Source organism: Mauremys mutica, chromosome 1 (genome assembly GCF_020497125.1).
Source record: "Mauremys mutica isolate MM-2020 ecotype Southern chromosome 1, ASM2049712v1, whole genome shotgun sequence".
Taxonomy (NCBI): domain Eukaryota; kingdom Metazoa; phylum Chordata; order Testudines; family Geoemydidae; genus Mauremys; species Mauremys mutica.
Window position 1 is genome coordinate 302770082 of NC_059072.1, and position 15669 is coordinate 302785750.

At 42.5% G+C, this 15669-nt stretch overlaps 1 protein-coding gene across 7 annotated transcripts in view; it reads right to left on the reverse strand.

The window, feature by feature from the left end:
• Positions 1–15669, reverse strand: part of ENOX1 (ecto-NOX disulfide-thiol exchanger 1) — a 495678-nt gene that overhangs the window by 159441 nt on the left and 320568 nt on the right. The window contains exon 1 of one of the 7 annotated variants that reach the window (XM_045012875.1): positions 14877–14958. The exons of the other annotated variants lie outside the window; for them this stretch is intronic. The gene's annotated coding sequence lies outside the window, so the exon portion shown is untranslated. Of the gene's footprint in view, positions 1–14876; positions 14959–15669 lie in introns of those variants that run through there. 7 annotated transcript variants of the gene reach the window in all.

Sequence of the window (15669 nt, forward strand, 5' to 3'; positions counted from 1 at the left end):
CCCATCTCAGTGAAACATAGTTACAGTAGGACCCTACAACACGTTATATATCTTTAACCCATTTGAGACTGCACAATGTGGCATATGTTTTGCATCAATCTGTTTAAGCCATTTGATAACACTTTTAAGACTTCTTGAACACTGAATGTTTTTTTGCAAGAAGAACATGTCAATATTTTAAGTGTATATGAAGCACAAAGATGATAACACTTGCCCATAGTTTGGACCAGAAAATGTTTGATTGGTTGCAGGGTGATGACACATTAAGCAGATGATCAAATTTACCAGCTTTACTAGTGGAGCCTTGATTCAAGTCTTTGTAGCTTTCATATAGCTTGAGAGAAGATACACGTGTAACATGACACAGGAAGGACAGAAAAACAACTGCCATAGCAAGTTCTTCTTTAAACTCAGCCATGCAACTTCCACTTTCTTGCTCTACTTAATACTGCCCAGCAGTGGCAACCGCAGCAATTGGTTGCACAACTTGCAAACATTGACTGCTATAGTAAGTGTGCACAGACTGATTCCATGCAAACCTGGCAGCAGGCTAGACAAACCATTCCTTTTGTGGTGTACTGCCACCTTGTGTAAAGCTCTCCTGAAAACCTCTTCCTGTCCCTTCCATCTGGAAGAAGGTTCAGCCAAAGTAGGTTGCTCTTGTCTGGCTGCCTTCTGTTTCTTTCAGAAGAGTTAGGCAGAAACAGGCACAGGAAGCCCACAAAATTCCCTCTTGCATGATAAACAGAGAACTTGTGTAATTTCCAGTGATTACTGGGGTTTGCCAACTTTTGCCAAAGATTCATCAAAGACTTTCTGAATACCACATTTACTTAGACATAGGAAGCTTAATCTGCCTTTGATCTATTAAAAGAAGCATTTACAAGGCACCCATCTGGGTACATCCAGACCTGGCAAAACCTTTAATTGACAAAGCAGATGACTTTAATTATGCGATGGGAGCAGTATTGTCACAGCAACATAGACCCCAGAATGTGCTATATTCATATGCATTTTATTCCTGGAAACTCATGTTGATAGAACAAAACTATGAAATCTGTGACAAAAACCTACTGGCCATCAAGGCCACTTTTGAGGAATAGCATCAACACCTGGACGGAGCTCCTTTCTCAGTCCTGGTGTATACAGACCACAAGAATCTGGAGTACCTGTGCATTGAAAGGACTCTCAACCAGCATCAGATCTGGTGGTCTTTTTTTTTTCCCTCCAGGTCCAATTACACTCTGACTTACTGGCCGGTTAACCGGAATGATAAACCTGATGCATTGTCCTGCAAGGGTGAGTGTAACAATGCTGCCTTTGATGGGACACTTCTGAGAGTATTAATTAAGGACAAATTTCTTAGAGCAGGGCAGTTACAGCCCAAGGCTAGGGTTTCTTCACTTCTAAGGCATACCAAACCAGCCAGACAGAGGGCTTTAGTTTTACCCTACTGGCTAACTATAAGTCACACAAGCAATTCCCTTAGACACTCCAGTTTCTCAGTATCACCACCAGTGCCACTTGTTAAGGGGACGAATGGTTATGAAAACCAATGCCCCAGTAAAAGAAAAAGGGTTCTCCCAATCCCAAAGGACCAAGCCCCAGACCCAGGTCAGTATACAAATCAGATCTTACCCACAAATCATGCTGTTGCCAATCCTTTAGAATCTAAAATCTAAAGGTTTATTCATAAAAGGAAAAAGATAATAGATGAGAGCTAAAATTGGTTAAATGGAATTAATTACATACAATAATGGCCAAATTCTTGGTTCAGGCTTGTAGCAGTGGTGGAATAAACTGCAGGTTCAAATCAAGTCTTTGGAATACATCCACAGCTGGGATGGGTTATTCAGTCCTTTGTTCAGAGCTTCAGTTTGTAGCAAGGTTCCTCAGAAGACCAAATGGAGGGGTTTTTATGGCCTTTTATATTCTCTGCCCCTTTTGTTCTTACTGTGGAAAATTACAGCAGCAAGATGGAGTCTAGAGTCACATGGGCAAGTCACATGTCCATGCATGACTCAGTTTGCAGGCCGATGCCATTGTTTACATGTTAGTTTGAACGTTCCCAAGAAAGCTCGGATGTGGATTGGCGTCTATTAAAGTTCATTGTCAGTTAAGTGTTTCTTGATTTGGCACTTACTGAGACTAGTCCTTCTCAAGAAGCTGACCAAATACTTCACTGAGGCTACTTAGAATCAAAACACATTAAGAAACAAGTACATTGCCAATATTCATAACTTCAACTACAAAAATGATACACACATAAAGATAGCATAATCATAACCAGCAAATCATAACCTTTCCATAGACACCTTATAGGACCTCCTTTGTACAAGATTTGGTGCAACTATAGGACCTTGGTTGCAACAATGATCTATACGGTCACAGTTCATGTCAACAACGTCACAGTGAGAACTTGGACAAGAAAAACACAGCTCCTGACCCGCCACAGTCTTGAAACCTTGCAAATTCATCAATGAGTTGGTGAACAATGACTTCCTTTTTCTCATGAAGCCTCTCCTATCCCACAATCCATTTGCATCAAACCTTATGTCAACTGGTACGGAATTAGCTCTTGACTCAAAATTCTCTTTCAAGAATGGGATTCTCATGTTTAAGGACTGGATCTATGACCCAGATGGTGAACCATGCCTAGCAATACTCTGTCCCCCGACTGGCAAATTCAGCTACTGGAAAACAATGAAGCTGGTCTTTCAATATTTCTGATGGTTAAAACTACATTTGTCCATTGAGTCCTACATCAACTCTTGTGAGGTCTGAGCTCAGATGAAGACCCCCTGCACCAAACACTCTGGTGCTCTGATTCCACTGCTAATTCCATCTCAGCCTTGTTGTCCATCTCCCTGGATTTTATTGTTGACCTCCGCAATTCTCAAGGCTGCACAGCAGTGATAGTTGTTGTCGACCTGCTTACAAAAATGTCTCATTTCATGCCATGTCTTAAAATTCCTACCATGGAAGTAACAGCCCAACTGTTTTTCAAATTTGTCTTCAGACTCCATGGCCTATCATCTAATATTATATCTGACTGAGGATCACAGTTTGTTTCACACTTCTGACAGGAGTTGTTCAAGTTGCTGCATGCTGAACTACATGCTTCTTCAGCTTATGCCTCCTGACTCATGGACAGATTGAATGAGTGAACCAAACTCTGGAACAATACCATCACTGCTTTATTAACTATCAACAGAATAACTGGGTTTCCCTCCTTCTCTTTGCTGAATACACGTACAATAATTCCGACCACTGAGCAAGCTGCCAGAGTCCTTTTTATGCCAACTACAGTTCCTACCCTTGGTTTCACCCATTCATGCCACAAGCCTTCTACGTATCTCCAACCTCTGATCTAGTCAAACACCTTCGCTGTAGCCAGGAAGAATTGAAAACTCACCTAAAATAAGCTACAAGAGATTCCAAGTGTTTTGCTGACCTTCACTGGAAGGCAACCCCTTGAATCACAGTTGGAGATAAAGTATCACTCTCAGCACAATACCTTGATTCTACCTGGCCTTCAAGGAAGTTGGACGCTGACATATTGGTCCACTCCAGGTCAATCAGCAGATCAACCCAGTGGTCTTCAAACTCCAACTGCCTGGGGTGATGAAAATGCACCTGGTATTCCACATCTCCCTGCTGAAAAAGGACACAGACAACTCCTTCCCCAGATGAGTACAACAGCCATCTCTACCCATCATGGTACGGGGCATGAGGAACACATGGTGAAGCAGATCTTGGACTCAAATTCATGTATCGTGTTGACTGGAAGGGTTATGGTCAGATGATCATTTGTGAGAGCCAGCTGACAACATACATGCACTCAACCTGCTTTGACCTACCATCCGTCACACCCCGAGAAGCCTGCTTTAAAGACTCTTGGTAGGTGTCTTTGGGTGGTGGTGGTGGGGTAATGTAAAGCCTCTGAGCTTGATAAGTGCTGCTGAGCCTCCTGAGTCATCCCTGAGGGTGCTTATCTGAGGGCTCCACATCAATCAGTCAGGGCTCAGCCAATCCACAGCCACTCTAGTCTGCTCAATTTTGCTATCTCCCTAGAAGTGTCACTGGAAGCTTGGAAGTTCTAACAGACTGCTCCTGTTCCAGCCCCAGTCTGTTCCTCTGCCTGCTCCTGTTCCAGCTCCAGCCGTGTCCCAACCCTGTTCTTGATTCCTGCTCTGATACCTGGCTGCTGTCCCCAGCCCGACGATTAGGCCTGACCATCCAGGCTGCTTCAACCACTTGGCCTGACCATCCACCTCTCATTTTCTGACAAAACCTGAACCCAAGATGGAAAACTCAGCACTTGATGAAGAGGGAAACCAGCTACAGTTGTCAGTTTTTCATTGCTGACAGCCCCACATGTAAGAAGTTTGATTCAGACAGAAACTGACTAATTCTAGTCAGTTTTCCTCTGCAATCTGCTGCTCTTCCACCTGTAAACCCTTGCTGCTGTGGTTGCTGAAACCTGCAGGGATGAAAACTAGAAGGGGGGGGGAAAAAAGAGAAAAATAGGACAGAATAAAGCTGAAAGATAAAGGGGCAATGGAAATGCAGAGAGGACAAAGAAGAAACACAAAAGTGGAGGAGGAAAAGACAACTAGAGAAAGATAAAAACAGGAGAACCCAGGATCTGGAAAACTTTGTGGTGTTTGTTGCAGCGCATTCTGATGTGTGTGTCTTTGTGTGTGTGCTTTACACTTTACATAAGCAACATGCTTCTCCCATCACTGGAAGTTACAGAGTTAGCTAAAGATTCAATGTGAAATCAAAAATAAAACCACAAAGTACATGCATAATCACACATGAATTTTCACTCAAAACTCCAAATCCTATATTTAAAACTATAGAAGTAGAATAAATATAACATTCTATATAATACAGTGATTATAATATGTAAAATGCACTTATTTCTCTCCTGGCTTTCCAGCAGTCTTTTTGGATTCACTCCACACTACTCCCAGGACAAATATCTACCCATCTTTCTGCCAGCTGACTCAATTTCTCTGGTGTTGGCCTCTTCTCAATCTCCACCTCCAAACTGACTCCAACTGCTGGTTCATACACAGTATTTTGCCGTGTCTCCGTCCCCACCCATTGTTAGCCACTTCCTCTGTAAATCTTACACATCTTCCTTGCCTCTTTACCTTGCAGCTGATTTTCTCTGTTAAACATTTTGTGATATTGGATATTAAGGATGCTACAGAAAAATAAAACCCCCTGGTTTTGTTTGGTTTGACTAAAATAGCAGTAGATGGTTTCTCAACCTTACTGTTGCAGTAGTATTTTGCATGGGTTTTCCTTTTACAAACAAACAAATGAGAATAAAGTCTGAACTATTCAGCTTCCAGATGTTGAAGCAGCAAAGAATCCTGTGGCACCTTATACACTAACAGATGTTTTGCAGCATGAGCTTTCGTGGGTGAATACCCACTTCTTCGGATGCAAGCAGTGGCTTCCAGATGTTATCATTGCATTGAGTCACAGCTGGCAAGCATGTGGAATTAATCATTTCCTTGATCTAAAGAGATTTAGTTTGATGCTTCCTGAACCCACTCACTAACCAAAGTTCCCTGTGCCCCTCCATTGTTAACCAAAACCTCTCCAGACTGGACAGTATGAAATTTTTAGATTGCAGTTATTAACGCGGCCCCAGTTTCAGATAGTCTGTGCTAACTTCTCTTTGAATCTAGAAACTGATTTTCTTTGTATCTCTGGGGTAGGAATAGGAGGAAATTCTCAGGCTTTTAAAGGTCCCACTGTAGGCAGCTATATTCAAGGGTTAAATGGGGGAGGGAGGGAAAGTACTTGTCTGGGCTCCACCCACAAACTAACCTCCATTTAACCCAGATGATAAAACTAGAAGCTCCTCAGATAGACCAGATCCTCATAATAATTCTTTCTTGCATTCTCTGCATGCAGAGACACCAGCTGATCATGCAAACAGGGATTCTTTGAGGGTAGTTCTATGGCCTGAGTTATAAAGTAGGTCTGACTAGAAGATCACAGTGGTCCCTTCTAACTTTAGAATCTATGAGCCTATGCCTTCTCCTTTGAACAGCTGTGGAACAGGGTTGACATTGAAATCACCATTATTAGGCTCCAGACTGTACCCCCAATGAGATGAATAAAGGCAATTTAGTGTTCCCAGAGTTATTATTTCAGGCTGTCTGCAGAGTCAGCTGTACATTGCTCCACTGGTTACATTTGGGCCACAATTTGAAAGCTTTCTGTCACAACCATGAAGATTAGAGAATTAGGACTAGATTTGGTACCTCACCGCCACTCCTTTGGCACAACTTCTGCAGCACAAGATTAGCAGAAAGCCCTTTAGCTACCATGGGCATTTTCCCAGTGTGAGGGAGTCCCTGGAGAAACCAGAGTAGCCAGCCATTCTGCCAGCTTCACCCCCAGACCAAGTGTAGGTGGGAATGTGGATGGCATGGTTAGAGCACAACACAAACTGGTAATCCTTGACTGACAATATGTAGTCCCATGGATAGCCACTGGTGGGTTAAAGCATCTTAAGGGTTTTCCAAGCTATCCTGGACCTGTTTTGGGACAGGCCAGAGAACTGGGGAGAAATAACTGGCACTCTGATGCCCTCCCCCCACCAAAAATACCCCTCACAGCAGGAGAAAATCTAGGCCTTGATTTTTAATAAACAAAAGCTGAAAATTTGGAGCACAAGATGCCCCATCAAGGAATAGCAGTGGCTTATGGAGCTGCCACTTGCCAACCTCTCTGGACCACAGCCTGCAGCCCTTATGTGTGCTAAAAACACTATGTCAACAACAGAAACTTCAGCAGGAGGACTAGAGATACTACAGAAAATGGTGGTTTCAAAGTCAACCTAAAAATTATAATCTTAGAATTGTTACAGAAAAAGATTATGCCTCATCAAGTAGTTTATTATGACAGCACACACAGTGTTTATTGTACAACAAACACACACCTCATCTTATTCTTTACAAAGAAGACTAAAAAGCTGATAAATGCTTATAACAGAAAGAAAGGATCTCTTTGAGACTGCTTACATTTCAGTGCCTCCAAATATATTTAAAATTAAGGCACTGCTTTTGGTTACCTTTCAGCAGCAAAAAGGCACCTTTTTTTCCTTAAAAAATCTTGACATCTTTCTTGCAAAATAATATTTAATTATCCAGCTTAACAGAGGAAAGATGCATCTTATTTGAAAAGAAATCAGAGGCATTTTTAAGTGAACAACATACTTTAGGAAGCAGACTGAGATCCTGTGTGTTCAAAATTAGTTTAACTTCTCTGTCAATTAGAGCAGAATCCAGGATTTGCTGTTCCTATATTACACATATTTTAATTCAGACTACATCAATGACTCAGTACAAAATTGGAATCTCAGAATGTTTGCCGCTAGAAAAGTTCATCTGTAGTTTTTGGGAACCTGAAGCACAGATCTATTTGTTAATATTTCAGAGCAGTAAACCAAAGGAATAATAATTTCACACACACACACACACAAAACCTAGTGTCGCCTCCAAGAAACTGAAATCCTACCATTCAAAACTAAATTAGCCTTTCCTGCTGCTTGTAATTTACTATCAGCATTTTTAACATGTGACTCCCTTTGACAGTGCTTTCAACAAAGATGAAGATTTATAAACACAGAGAAGCCGTTTATTGCTTTAAGAAGAACTTTCTTTGCAAATTAAAGATGAAACCAAATGGTGACAGAAAGACTTTGTTTGAAATTATAATGCATTCAATTTTAAGAGGAAAGTGTGTTTCTTTATGCCATTTTTGGACTAGAAAATGTTATTCACATTAAATTGTTCCTTGTCCCTCTCACCAATGTAGAGGTACATTAATACTGCACTGGGCATGTCAGGACGTCTATTATAAATCTTTTTTGTCAGAGATTTATAACTCAACTGTAAAAATGTGTTCCAGACTGAAAATTGGCACCGAGGTCCCAGTTCAATGATATACAATGGATTTAGTACTTTATCCAATAAGGAAAAAAAATCAATTTTGCAGTTTTTACCTGTAGGAGTTTTCCAAAAAAAAAGAGAAGGGGTCAAATTAATTGGTGACTTTAAAAGAATAAGCAATACATGTGGGGTTTAAATGGGTCAAAAAATGTGTAAGTAGCATAAACTGTACTGATCTGGCATTCTCTGTGTGTACATATTGAGTATGGTTATTTAGACTTTCAAAAGGCCTTTGACAAGAAGCTGCTAAAGAAACTTTGCAGTCATCGTCTGAGAAGAAAAATACTGCCATAACAAACTGGCTAAGACACTGTTTCTCAAACTGGGGTAGCCGCTTGTGTAGGGAAAGCCCCTGGCAGGCCGGGCCAGTTTGTTTACCCGTCCCATCCGCAGGTCCATCCAGTCACGGCTCCCACTGAACACGGTTCGCCGCTGCAGGCCAATGGGGGCTGCTGGAAGCCGCAGCCAGTAAGTCCTTCAGCCCGCGCCGCTTCCAGCAACTCCCATTGGCCTGGAGCAGTGAACCGCGGCCAGTGGGAGCCGCAATCGGCCGGACCTGCAGATGGGGCAGGTAAACTAACTGGCCCAGCTCGCCAGGGGCTTTCCATACACAAGCGGAGATCCCAGTTTGAGAAACACTGGGCTAACAGAAAACAAAGAGCAGGAATAAATGGTCAGTTTTCATGCTGGCAAAAGTTTGGCAGTGGGGTGCTACAAGATTTGATGTATTTGTTCATCATCAGGATCATCATCATGTTCGCATTACGCCTCTGGCATTTAGAGCAGCAACTCCTGTCTGTTTCTGGCAAGTCTTTCAATGGTTCCCCAGCTGTGCCCCAGGTTAAGGTATTTATTAATGATAATGAAAAGAGGGTGAGCAATGTGGTGGCAAAATTTGCTGATGGCACAATATTATTTAATTGTGAGGCAAATGGGTAACATGATGACAAATAAAATTCTCTGCCATGTGCATTTGTCACCACTGAATAATTTGAACTACTCATATACTTTACTGAGTTCTAAATGAATGATATCCTCTTACAAGAAGGACCTGAGCATCACTGGGCACAGCTCAATGAAGACCTCTGCTTTAATGTGCAGCACTGGGTGACAAAAAAGCAAATAAGATTCCAAGGCCAAAAGGGAGAATTGTGATGATCTACTCTGACCTCCTGTGTAACACAGGCCATAGACCAGGGGTTGGCAACCTTTGGCACGCGGCTTGCCAGGGCTGGGCCGATTTGTTTACCTACCGTGTCCGCAGGTTCAGCCAATCGCAGCTCCCACTGGCTGCAGTTCGCTGTCCCAGGCCAATGGGGGCTGCAGGAAGCGGCGCAGGCGAGGGATGTGCTGGCCGTGGCTTCTCGCCACCCCCATTCGCCTGGTGCAGTGAACGACAATCAGTGGGAGCCACGATTGGCCGAACCTGTGGATGCAGCAGGTAGACAAACTGGCCCGGCCAGCCAGGGTGCTTACCCTGGCGAGCCGTGTGCCAAAGGTTTCCGATCCCTGCCATAGACCTTCCTCAAAATAATTCCTAGAGCAGATCTTTCAGAAAAACATCCACTCTTGTTTCAACAATTGCCAGTGCTCCCTTGTTACATTGGTCCAGTGTAGTACTCTCCTTGTGAAAAATGTACACTCTATCTCTAGTCTGAATGTGTCTAGCTTCAACTTCCAGCCTTTGGATCATGCTATAGCGTCTCTGCTAGACTAAGAGACCATTAGCAAATATTTGTTCCCCAAGCAGGTACTTACAGACTACAGTCAAGTCACCCCTTAATCTTTCCTTTGTTAAGCTAAATAACTTGAGTTCCTTGAGTCTATCACTATAAGGCAGGGGTCGGCGACCTCTGGCACGCGGCTTACCATGGTAAGCACCCTGGCGGGCTGGACCAGTTTGTTTACCTGCCGTGTCGGCAGGTTTGGCCGATCGTGGCTCCCACTGGCCACGGTTTGCCGTCCCAGGCCAATGGGGGTGCCAGGAAGGTATGTTTTCCAATCCTTTAATCATTCTCATGGCTCTTCTCTGATCCCTCTGCTAGGGCCAGCTTCAGGAACTGAGGGGCCCGACTTGGTGGTGGTCCGGGTCTTCGGCGGCACTTCAGTGGCAGATCCTACTCGCTCTGGGTCTTCTGCTGCACTGAAGGATCCGCCGCTGAAATGCTACTGAAGACCTGGAGTGAGTGAAGGACCTGCCACCGAAATGCCACCGAAGACCTGGACCGCCGCCAGGTGAGTAAAAAAAAAAAAGTTAGGCGCTCTTCCTTAGGGCACGGGGCCCTCTTAGGCGTGGGACACGATTCAGGGGAATGGGGGGAATTGGCCTAAAGCCAGCCCTGCCCCCTGCAATTTATTAACATCCTTCTTGAATTGTGGACACCAGAGCTGGAAATAATATTCCAGCAATGGTCACACTGGTGTCAGATACAGGAGTAAAATACCCTGTGTAATCCTACTAGAGATTCCTCTGTTTGTACATCCAAGGATGGCATTAGCTCTTTTGGCCACATCATCACACTGGGAGCTTGTGTTCAGCTGATTTATCCATAATGATTCCTGAATCTTTTTCAGGCTCACTGCTTCCCATGAGAGAGTCCCCCATACCGTAAGTATGGCCTACATCCTTTGTTCCTTGATGCATACATATATACTTAGCCATATTAAAACATTTATGTCTGCTTGTGCCCAGTTTACCAAGTGATTCAGATCACTCTGAATCAGTGCCCTGTCCTCTTCATTATTTACCGCTCCCGCAATTTTTGTTTCATCTGCAAACTTTATCAGTGATGATTTTATGTTTTCTTCCAGGTCATTGATAAAATGTTAAATAGCATAGGGCCAAAACTGACCCCTGCACGACCCTTCTAGAGACCACTCACTCAATGATGATTCTCCATTTCCATTTTGAGAGCTATCACTTAGCCAAATTTTAATCTATTTAACAAAATGCTGGCATGCATAAGGAGTTGGATGAAGAAAAATACGGTAAATATTATAGGGCTATTATATAAATCAAAGGTATGTCCTAATCAGGAATACTGCATTAGTTCAGGCGACCCTGTCTCTAAAAAGGATAATGCAAAATTAGAGGGTGTTCAGAGAAGGGCAATGAAAATGTGCTCCCATGTGGTGGGTCCTTTGACTGGCTGGCCAGAAGAAAAGGGACTGTTGCCCTAGTAAGGGCTCCTTTTGCTATTTGTGGCAAAGGGGAAAGGAGGGGAAGGTTTACCTGAGTGGGGCCAGGAGGAAGAGGAAGTGGCTAGACTAGGGGTGCGTGCATGTGTGTGTGTGTGTGAGTGAGAGAGAGAGAGAGACACCCCTGCCCTACCAGGTGAGTAGAGAAGGAGGGATATTTATATCCTGGGCAGTTCTGGAGAAGCCTTCTCTCACTGGGATCAGGCAGTCGTCACCCATGCTCCCACCCAAAGGGTCAGAGTAGAACCAGGCTTCTTCATGATCCGTTGTGGGCATTACACTAATCAGCGTCTTCTTGGGGCTGGGAAGGAATTTTCCTTTCACCACCAGACTGGCTGAGGCGGGGTGGGTTTTTTCACCTCCCCCCATGGTGGTGCAGGGAGCCTAGGTTAAAATGTCACACTCGGTAACTGAAAACGTGGTAGATGTCCAGCACAGGCACTAGTTCTGGAAGGAATACAGCAAGCAGATAAAATGGATTGGAAGCGGACTTAGAGGAAAGCTAGGGAAGGAGTGAGACAGGATTCCTAACATCTGGTACAGCAGGGAGCCAACTCCCTTTCCTTTTCAGCTCCCTTAACACTTAAATGAGGGGAGGGCAGCAGGGCCCCAGCAGGCTGGCTGGGACCAGGTTGGAAATGGGTAGGGCTGATGACAGCCCCCGAAGCAGGAGGAAATGATACAGGTCAATTAACTGTACAATTTACTGCTATTTTAGGTGAATAAAGTTGCAGCCCCATTAAACCCCTTCCAATGCCCGCTGTCTTTCCTCCAGCATGGCTGGTCAATGGTTAGAGACACGGAAAGAAGTTCATATGAGGAGAGATTGAAAAGGCAAAACCTAACAGGAGACATGACAAAATGATGAATGGTAGAGAGAAGGTAGATGCGGAATTTCTGTTCACGCTGTCTCAATACAGAAACTAGGAGTTCTCTGATGAAACAGAAAAGTGGCAAATTCAGAACTGAAAACAGGAAATATTTCTTCACACAACTCACAATTGTTCTGTGGAAAGCCTTGCTACAGAATATCACTGAAGCCAAGAATTCCCCAAAGGATTAGATTAGACCTTTATATAGACAACAAGAATACCCAGAGTTGTGATAATATATTAAAGAATAAACAAGAGTTTTGGAAGGGATGTACATTTCAATGCTTTGGAGTATCAGCCAACCTCTAACTATTGGGATTCAGGTGAAACTTTGATGTCGTGGGGGCAGGTTACCCCATAGCTGCCTACTGCAGGGTTCCCCCTAATTTCCTCTGAAGTATCTAGTATGGGCCACTGTTGGAGACAAGATGCTGGGCTAAAGGGACCACTGGTATGATCCAGGATGGCAATTCTTATGATCCTGATTTACATGCGAAAGTTGTACGGGAGCCAGAGATCTAACTGAGCCCTAGATCTTTGTTGTGTTTGATGTCAAAAGGGTTGTCAGCGCTCAGCACAGCACAAGTAAATTCTTTGTTCTGAAAAGTAAAGTCAAAAGTCCTCAGTCACTGTAGGAGCCAGATACAGTCAGTGCAGTGGAAGACTAACTTCATGATGGTAAACGTGAATTTGACCCATGTGATGGTAGTAGCTTTTTTAAAACAGGATTTATGCTACGTTGTACATTAGCATGGGAGGGGGAGAATTTAGGGTTAAGTTCCTACCATGTTAAATTTACATCTTAGCGTTGTTAAGCTAGCATTGAGATATACTGACACAGACTGACTATTCACTAGACTGGTCTTGTCTAATAAATGTAAAATGGGGGATTGGGCCACAATTTAAAAATTCAAAACGCAAGAAAAGGAGGGTGAGATTCACTCATTGTCTGGGCGTACAACCAGGGAAAGAGATAAAGAAGAAGAGAATCTTGATTTCACTAACACATGAGATGAGTCTTACGTTCTTGGCCATTAGCGTTTGAAAGAATTCATTAGGATTTTTGTGACTTAAAATTTTAAGAGTAGCCTTCTATCCTTTTTTTGTCTTTTGTCTAATAAGTTTCCAGCTTAGCCAGACAGGACAAATCAAACTTTGTGACACTTTGCCAAGACCAGAGTGGCTAAATAAAAACAACATCTGAGCAGCCAGTTTCTAGTAAAAGCTTGTTGTGTCTGGAATAGCTAATTAGTTCTTGCCCTATGTGCTGTGACTATGATTTTCCAATAACTGAACACTAAGTGTCAGAGCCAGAAAGTGGATTTTCTTATTGTTTGCTATTCATTTCTTTCTGACCATATGTTGGTGAAATATTTTTCACCCAAAATGCACAAGTGGTATATAAAGTTCTGAAAAACTCTCCTTTGGATACATCAGCCATCGTATTTGAATTTGTCCATTGTACAAGGGTTTTACGTGAGATGGAATTTTTCAGAATATACTCACAGTAAGACACTTCATTGTGTGGATCATTTAGTTTACTAAGTGTTGATTTTTCACAACAGTCAAAACTGTTAAAGTCGGTGGGTCAGCGCCTCAATTGTGCCAGAATTGTGCTCTGTGAAGCTGAGGCAAGGAGGGTCGCAGAGGCTTTAAATGATCATTGTACTCACCCAGTTCCCAAGATTTCTGGGGACTGGTCTGATGCCTGGTGTAATTTCAAGCAGCCTCCAGGCAGCTGCAAGTTTTTTTGGCTTGTGGCACCTCACTAGGGGCTATTACACTGACCGTGCCCTCTTCCAACCTCACACTCCCCCGACGGATGGTACAGTGTCGGCTAAACCATCTCTGCCAGCCAGTTGAGTCTTCAGCCTGACACATTAGGGCAGCTTTCGGGCTCCTTTACACCTCTGATGTGGCACAAAAGGGCCAGAATGGGGCCAATTATACATCTAGAGCACATGTTTTAAAACCAAATTATAAGTTTACAGCTTTGGGCTATTTCTGAACAGTTCCTTTGGTGTCTGTGTTACAACACTGATATTATTGCAGTGCACATACTGAACTGTAGTTTTATATATTTAAATCAAGCATGTGTTATTCAAAGCTTCAAAGAAAAATATACACTAAAATAAAATGATGGCCAGTAGCTTTATGCATTATGGTCATATAAGCATTAAATAGCTGCATGCTCAAAAACATTTAGAATGTGGATATTCCTTATGAGCTGCACACCACTAAATGAGTTATGTTCCTGAGGTACACAAGATAACTCTGATGTGGCACAAAAGGGCCAGAATGGGGCCAATTATACACTAAATGAGTTATGTTCCTGAGGTACACAAGATAACTCTGGTCTTAAGGCCAGTAATTCATGTCTACTAATTTTATACTCACTTTTCTTAGCATTTCAGCCTGGTATAGATGTACTTTATCAAACATAGTCAAAGCCACCATGCCCCCCAAAATTAGAATCAGTGTTGTTATGGATTGAAGAAGAAATGTAGGCTCCCTGCCCCACCTCCCACCAAGAGTGGCTCATATAATACAAAATCTTCTTCAATTTAGCTACTTCTGTAATTTATTGAATTTACTCTTCTGAAATACTTTCCCTGGGGCTCGTTAAATTCCAACAGAGTTCTCCTTCATCTTGTAAAATGAATATGAAAGAGCACAGCTACCAAAGCTGGTATTCAGCAGAGCTAAACCACACAGCAATGCTGATTCAAAGGCAAACAAACCATAGCTTATTAGTAGTATTTTCTAATTTAGAGAGAGAGAGAGAGAAATCACCATCCAGATTGAAATAAATAACATCACATACCTTGGAAAGGGAAAATTCAGGACAACTAGACATGACTGATGCAAGTACTGGTAAAAAAACAAAGCAACCCAAAACCTTACTTGAAGTTCTTTCTTGAAATACATTCTACTAATGTATTATAGAGAGCAGAATATTCTAAAATATATACTACAGGCCAAATTTTGCATCACTTCCTTCTACCGCTACAATTCCACTGATATTAATAGTCCTGAGAACAGGATTTATCCCATCTTGTACATGAGCAATAAGCAGAATGTATTTACTTACTCAAAGATGTAAGACTCCCATAGTAAGAAAACATTCAATCGTTCTTGTCATTAAGTGCCAAGCAAGCAAGAAAAATGTTCTGAATTATACTATAACCTTGATTCTCTCAACAGCAGAGTGTGAAGCATTTGGAAAAACTTCAACCCAGTGTTCAATATAATTTATACATGTGCAGAAACAGAAATAACAAAACTTTCTATTAACCTTGTAAACGCCTCAGAAATTGCCAGCTATGGTTTTAAAGGCTGGTTTGCTTGAGAGATATCCAAAAATTTGATTTATATCTTAAATCCCACAAAAAGTTTTGCTAGGGTGAAGGTTTTATGCACGTAGCAGTGTTAAAGAAACTATCAAAAACAAACAACAAACTTTAGAAGCCTAGGAAATTCAAGAATTAAGGTGGCACTTCCATAATAAGCCATTCAATTTTGAGTTTGCATCAAACACAAACCTACCACTAAAAACTTAGCTTTGCCCCAGACCTCTTTCAACAATGTGGTATTTTTAGATTGACTGAGAAAGATTT